Source organism: Colobus angolensis, unplaced genomic scaffold, assembly GCF_000951035.1.
Source record: "Colobus angolensis palliatus isolate OR3802 unplaced genomic scaffold, Cang.pa_1.0 Scaffold221, whole genome shotgun sequence".
NCBI classification, from domain to species: domain Eukaryota; kingdom Metazoa; phylum Chordata; class Mammalia; order Primates; family Cercopithecidae; genus Colobus; species Colobus angolensis.
Genome location: NW_012115389.1, coordinates 3,733,718 through 3,740,446, shown reverse-complemented (window position 1 = coordinate 3,740,446; position 6,729 = coordinate 3,733,718). Strand labels below are relative to the sequence as shown.

The window sequence follows — 6,729 nt, the reverse complement described above, 5'->3', positions numbered from 1 at the left end:
CTCAAATAATCCTCCCACCTCGGCCTCTCAAAGTGCTGGGATTACAGGCGTGAGCCACCACATTCAGCCTGCAGCTCTGATTTTATACAGACTTTGTTTTAAGAGTTTTAATAGTCACTTATGAAATCCTCAAAATATTATTGCAATATACAATTTGTATTTCTATTGCACGGATGAAGAAACTGAGGCAAAGAAAGATTATTTAACTTGCCTTAAATTGCACAGCTACAATGTGGTAGGGCCTCAATTCAAAACCAATGTCTCTCCACAGATGAGACAGAGAGAGCGAGAGAGAGAGAAGAGAGATGACATTGCTTTGGAAACCAGATTTTGAAACAAATTGCATACAACAATTACTATGTGTCAATTACTGTCCTGAGTATTTTAAATATTATGATTTATTTTATCCATAAAGTTAGCATGTACTACTTATTTCATCCAGACAACTTAGTGACCACAAGTGACTTTAAGAACCTTAACAAGGGCTAGACTGCCACGACAACTGGGGTTGCCTTGCATTTCATCAGAGCTTCTCTACATTAAGGGGTTCTGCCTCACCTGAAAATCAAGAGCCCTTAGGTGAAACTTTTCAAGTCTGCTTTCCCAGCCTTGACTTTCATGGTCACACCTGAAATCGTTTATCTCCGGACCCATCTCCTGGAAGGTTTAGGCATGATTGATAAATACCCATGCACAGGTGAGCAACAGCCCCGGATTGTTAGCTGTATAATTGCATCCATACACCTGAAAAATGTGAGCAATTTTGCTCCGAGCTCTGAGGTGGTCATATGAGCAGATTTTCAAGTGATGTGTGGGAAACTGAGAACACAATTGTCAGCCTCGGAGAAATGAGCACCACCCAAAGGGAGGTAGTCCTGGGAGGTGGCGCTGTGCAGACCTCCAGGACCCAGCGGTATCAGCTGCCTTGAGCGAGTGAAGCTCCATGGTGAGTGTGCCAGAGAACAGCTTTCATTTCCTCTCATCCATCCCTTTCTCTTGGGCAAAATGAACCGTAAAGTTTATATTCACTTTAGTGTATACATTTTAAATATGCCTTATAAAACCACAGGCGTAATGAATTCAAGATGTCCACATCATAGTAATTCTGCGTACAAGCTATATTTTATGATTTGGATCCAGTCTTTTTAGGATTTTTCAATAGGACCAGACTCCAGACTGCAGGGAAATGAAAAGAAGGATAATGATATGAAGTTTCACGTCACTGCTCAGTTGCCAACACTGTTGTCCTGTAGTCACCAAGCGGGTGCATTCTTTGTGTGCAGTGAAGTGAGTGGATGGCCCCAGGCTGAGCAATGCCCAGGTAGGAGGGACGCTTGGCCTTCCTGTGCTCCTCCCACTGGCTCTAGGTGTCCTCTGTGGGTTGTGATTGGTCATGTGAGCAAGCGAGCACATAAGCCTGTGTACATTTCTGCATTTCTGGGCTAGCCCTGCCTTGCAGGTGCCAGAGAAACACGTGCTTCAGTAGGGTCAGATTGGTCATGCATCTGTGCTCAGATTGAATGAGTGGCCTCCCTGAAGAATTCCAGCTTGCAGAGGCACTTTCAAAATGCAGTGAGCTCAGGTTCCAGGAGCTGTTATGGCAGTTTTTGTCTTGACACTCCGTTCCCCTGAACTCCACTTTGGGAAGAAGGGAAAAAGCCACCATGGGCCAGGCAGGTGACAAAGCAAGCCCTGCCAGATCGCAGGACATCAGAGGCCTGTTCCTTCACTCCAAAGTGGGCTTCATTTACTCCTTTTCAAGCAACAGGACAGTCTGTTCAATGTAGGGGAGCCTTTAAGACATAGGGGTGGGGAGGGGTCATATTTTTGGCCTCGCTCCTGCTCTGCGGCCTTTCTCATGAATGCAGACCAATGTGCATGAATGTGGCCAGGACACAGGCTTTTCGCTCAGAACGCTCACATGAAATGTAAGGATCTCTTGTTCCCTGTAACTTTAGACGAGGTTTCAAAATACAGAATCCATGCTGGAACCACCAGGCCAGCAGTGGGTGGTGGGCTGTCTTCGGAGCAGATGGAACAAAGGATTGGGTTCCCAAGTTCCTATGGTAAGACAAAAGGGCAAGATGTCAACCCAGGACCACCCAAGGAAAATTAAATACAGATCGACTTTTGATGGTTTCTGTTAACAGAGGGGAGATGGGGTTTTGATCTTGGGAAAAACAAACATCACAAACTCTACCATAATCACTGTTTCTCACACCCTACAGTAGAGTAGCAAGAACTGCTAGGTAGCCACAAACACACAAGTGGGGTGGGAGCTTCTGTTTCTTCTGTTGTTCAGTGTGCCTTCCATGGGCTAGAGAGCACAGGGCAACGTCAAGAAAAGGCGCCCTGGGTTTCCCAGCCAGCCACTGAGAAAGAGAAAAAAACGAGTCGACCAGCAGTCAACTCCCCTTTCTCAACTCCATATCTGGGATCAGAGGCCCTCCTGGCTCGGCCCTGGATCGGGGGCAGACCACCCACCCACACGTCCCTCTCAGCCACAGCAGGGGCCATCACACTGGAGCTCCTACGCAGCCTGGGATTACAGGTGGAATAAACATTGCTAACTCTATTCTCAACCCAAATCTTTTCCTAGCTTTTTAAAAAAAATGCATCATGAGGCTGGGCACGGTGGCCCATGCCTGTAATCCCAGCACTTTGGGAGGCCGAGGTGGGCGGATCACCTGAGGTCAGGGACCAGCCTGGCCAATATGGTGAAACCCCATCTCTACTAAAAATACAAAAAAAAATAGCTGGGCATGGGGGTGGTCGCCTGTAATCTCAGCTACTCACGGGGCTGAGACAGGAGAATCACTTGAACCCGGGAGATGGAGGTTGCAGTGAGCCGAGATGAAGTCATTGTACTCCAGCCTGGGTGACAGAGCAAGAGTCCATCTCAAAAAAAAAAAAAGAAAAAAACGTTAGTGAAAAATTTCAAGCATACTCAGAAGCAGAGTACATTCTACAAGGAACCCGAGATTCAGCAGTTACCAAGATTTGCCACACTTCATCTATCCCAATTTTCCTCTTTCTTTACAGCAAATTCCAGATATCATGTCATTTTAGTCCCTCATCCTTCGGGATGCATCTCTAAAAATATGCACATTTTCTTACAGAATTTCAATGTCATTGTCACTCCTAAAAAATTAACAGTAATTCCTTGATATTGTCTATATCACAGTCCATATCAGATTTCCTGTATTTCATAAAATTGTCTTTATTAGTTAAGTTTCGTTAGTAGCCAAGAAAGATCTGCACATTTCATGTAGTTGTGATGCCTCTAGGTTCACCTTTCCTGCCCTGCTCCTTGAATCAGCCATTTCTCTAAGAGTCCTTGGTTTCTTTTATTGGAAAATGGTGTTAGAAACTGAGTCACTGTGCCCAGCCAATTCATTTTTATAATCCCAGCACTTTGGGAGGCCGAGGGAGACAGATCACCTGAGGTCAGGAGTTTGAGACCAGCCTGGCCAACATAGCAAAACCTCGTCTCCAGTAAAAACACAAAAAAGTAGACAGACGTGGTGGCAGGTGCCTGTACTTGGAAGCCTGAGGTGAGAGAATTGCTTGAACCTGGGAGGCAGAGGTTGCAGTGAGCCGAGATCGCGCCATTACTCTCCAACCTGGGCAACAGAGAGAGACTCTGTCTTAAAAAAAAAAAAGAAAAGAAAAGAAAGAAAGAAACTAAGATCTAGGCCTGTTGCTATTGCTCAGTTATTGGGGTGCTTGTTGCTATTGGGGTGTTATTGCCTCTAAGCCTTTCAGCTGAGAGAGCAAGGAAATATATGTCCATATACTATATTTGCCTTTGTATATCCATATATCTAAAAATAGTTCTATATGTACCATCTATATCAGTATTAAGCTAAGCATGAGTCATACTGATGTCTCCAATGCTAATTCAGTGCCATCTGGATCATTCTAACACCCTCCCTTGCTTACCTGTAACCTCCCACTCCAACAGTGAGAAAACTGGCTTCCAACATCATCCATATTTACCCTTGACTTCTTCTTCTTCTTTTTTTTTTTTTTTTTTGCTCTGTCTCCCAGGCTAGAGTGCAGTGGTGTGATCTTGGCTGACTGCAATCTCCAACTCCTGAGTTCAAGAGATTCTCCTGCCTCAGACTCCCGAATAGCTGGGACTACAGGTGCCCACCACCACGCCTGGCTAATTTTTTTTTTTTTTTGAATTTTTAGTAGACATGGGTTTTGCCATGTTGGTCAGGCTGGTCTCGATCTTCTGACCTCAGGTGATTCACACACCTTGGCCTCCCAAAATGCTGGGATTACAGGCATGAGCCACTGCCTGTATATTTTTAAATATACTACCAAAATTTCCATGGGAGTCCAAGAATCAGGTGTGGGGCTTTGCAGCTAGCGCCACTCCAGACCAACTGTGCACAAATGTGGCAGGCCACATGTTTTTCATTCAGAATGCTCAGATGAAATGCCATGCCAGGCCCGGGCTCTGCTAGTGTGTGGTGCCAGAATCTCCACCACCGCTGCCCCAAAGCCAGGCACCCACACCACCACCCTCTCACAGGAGCTGTTTCCTTGCATTACCCTCCTTCTAAACAATGTCTCGGTTGGGCTCTCACTGGCAGAGCCTGTGTCAAAGACTAAGCCCTAACCCCAGGGGAAAGTGAGCTTCCTGCTTCCTCCAAGGGAAGTCAAGATTCATAGGGCATGAAATTCTCCAGAGAGAGAAAAGCTGTCCAAAAGATGTTGGGTGGCTATTTTAAAAATTATGTAGCCAGAGGGTTGGGCACGGTGGCTCATGCCTATAATCCCAGCACTTTGGGAGGCTGAGGTGGGCAGATCACCTGAGGTCAGGAGTTCCAGACCAGACTGGTCAACATGGTGAAAACCCGTGTCTACTGAAAATACAAAAATTTGCTGGGCATGGTGGTGCATGCCTGTAATCCCAGCTACTTGGGAGGCTGAGGTAGGAGAATCGCTTGAACCCAGGAGGTGGAGGTTGCAGTGAACTGAGATTGTGCCACTGTACTCTAGCCTGTGTGACAGAGCGAGACTTTGTCTCAAAAATAAGTAAATAAATAAGTAATAAAAATAAAAATTACAGAGTAGGATTTTGTGTCAACCAAAATCATTCCTAACTAAGAATCTGCACGGGAATCACCAAGCCCAGAGGGTACGCTTCAGGCTTTATCCTATTGGCCTCACTGTGCTATCTATGGGTGAGCCCAGGGTTCCTGCAGGTAAGTTGTTGGAAGTCTCACCCCTGACTACTGCTACAATTCTCTCTCCTTTCCTCTTACTTTGCAGGTAATTGTTTCTCAGCCTCTCATGGGCCCTTCTTCCTATACACCTTTTATGTATTTTTTTCAATTATTTATCAATTGAATAGGTAATACACACATGGTAAGAAACAAAAGGTAAAAAGGGGTGTATAGTAAAAGTTAAGACTATCTTCCTTACTATCCATGTTATTTCTCTCTCCAAAGACTGTCTGTTAGTTTCCTATATTTTCTTCCAGAGATATTCTATGCATATATAATCAAAAATATTCAGCTGGGCGCAGTGGATCACACCTGTAATCCCAGCACTTTGGGAGGTCGAGGCGGGTGGATCACATGGATCCACCCACCCGCCATGGATCCACAATCTCCTCTGTGGATCACACAGGAGATTGAGACCATCCTGGCCAACATGGTGAAACCCTGTCTCTACTAAAAATACAAAAATCAGCTGGGCGTGGTGGCATGTGCCTGTAATCCCAGCTACTCGGGAGGCTGAGGTAGGAGAATCACTTGAACCAGGGAGTCGGAGGTTGCAGTGAGCCAAGACTGTACCACTGCACTCCAGCCTGGCAACAGAGCAAGACTCCATCTCAAAAAAACAAACAAACAAACAAAATTCATAAATTTTTCCATCCAACTTCCGGAATGAAGGTGTATGATGCTTTGCACCTTCAGCCTGCATTTTGCTTCTTTTACTTAATTATATATCCTGGAGATGGTTTAATAGCAAAGCATGTAGAACAGCTTAGTTTTTGTAAAGACTGCCTTGTATTCTATTGTATTATTAATAAGTTATTCATTAAACTAGTCCTATATTAATGGATGACTATTTCAAATCTTTTACTTATTACAAACAAAGCTGCAATGAAGAAACTTGTATATCCATAATCTTGTACACATGCCAGCACATCTGCAGGAAAATTCGCAGAAATAACATTTCTGGGGCAAGGGGTATGTACATTGCAAATTTTGATGAATACCATCAATTACTTTGCATAAATGTACTAATGTCTATTCCCACCAACAAAACATGTGATAGTGTCTCTTCCCTAACCTGTTGCCAACACGGTCATTACCAGATTTTTTTTTTTACCTTTGCCAATCTAATAGGTAACCCATGCGACCTCATTTTAGTTTTGTGCCTTTGTATGTCTTGTGTTATAAATCAGGTAAAGCATCATGTTAGGCCAGGTGCAGTGGCTCACACCTGTAATCCCAGCACTTTGGGAGGCCGAGGCAGGTGGATCACTTGTGGTCAGGAGTTTGAGACCAGCCTGGCCAACATGGTAAAACCCCATCTCTACTAAAAATACAAAAATTAGCTGGGTGTGGTGGCATGTGCCTGTAACCCCAGCTACTCGGGAGGCTGAGGCAGGAGAATCGCTTGAACCCAGGAGGTGGAGGTTGCAGTGAACTGAGATTGTGCCACTGTACTCTAGCCTGTGTGACAGAGCGAGACTTTGTCTCA

General features: G+C 44.9%; 1 pseudogene across 1 annotated transcript in view; it reads right to left on the bottom strand.

The window, feature by feature from the left end:
- The window catches only part of LOC105513040, a 15,619-nt pseudogene extending 14,674 nt beyond the window's left edge, over positions 1-945 (bottom strand). Inside the window, exon 1 of the transcript XR_001001940.1 lies at positions 899-945. The product of XR_001001940.1 is annotated as a eukaryotic translation initiation factor 4B pseudogene (transcript). The remainder of the gene's footprint in view (positions 1-898) is intronic.
- Positions 946-6,729: the final 5,784 nt, after the last annotated feature.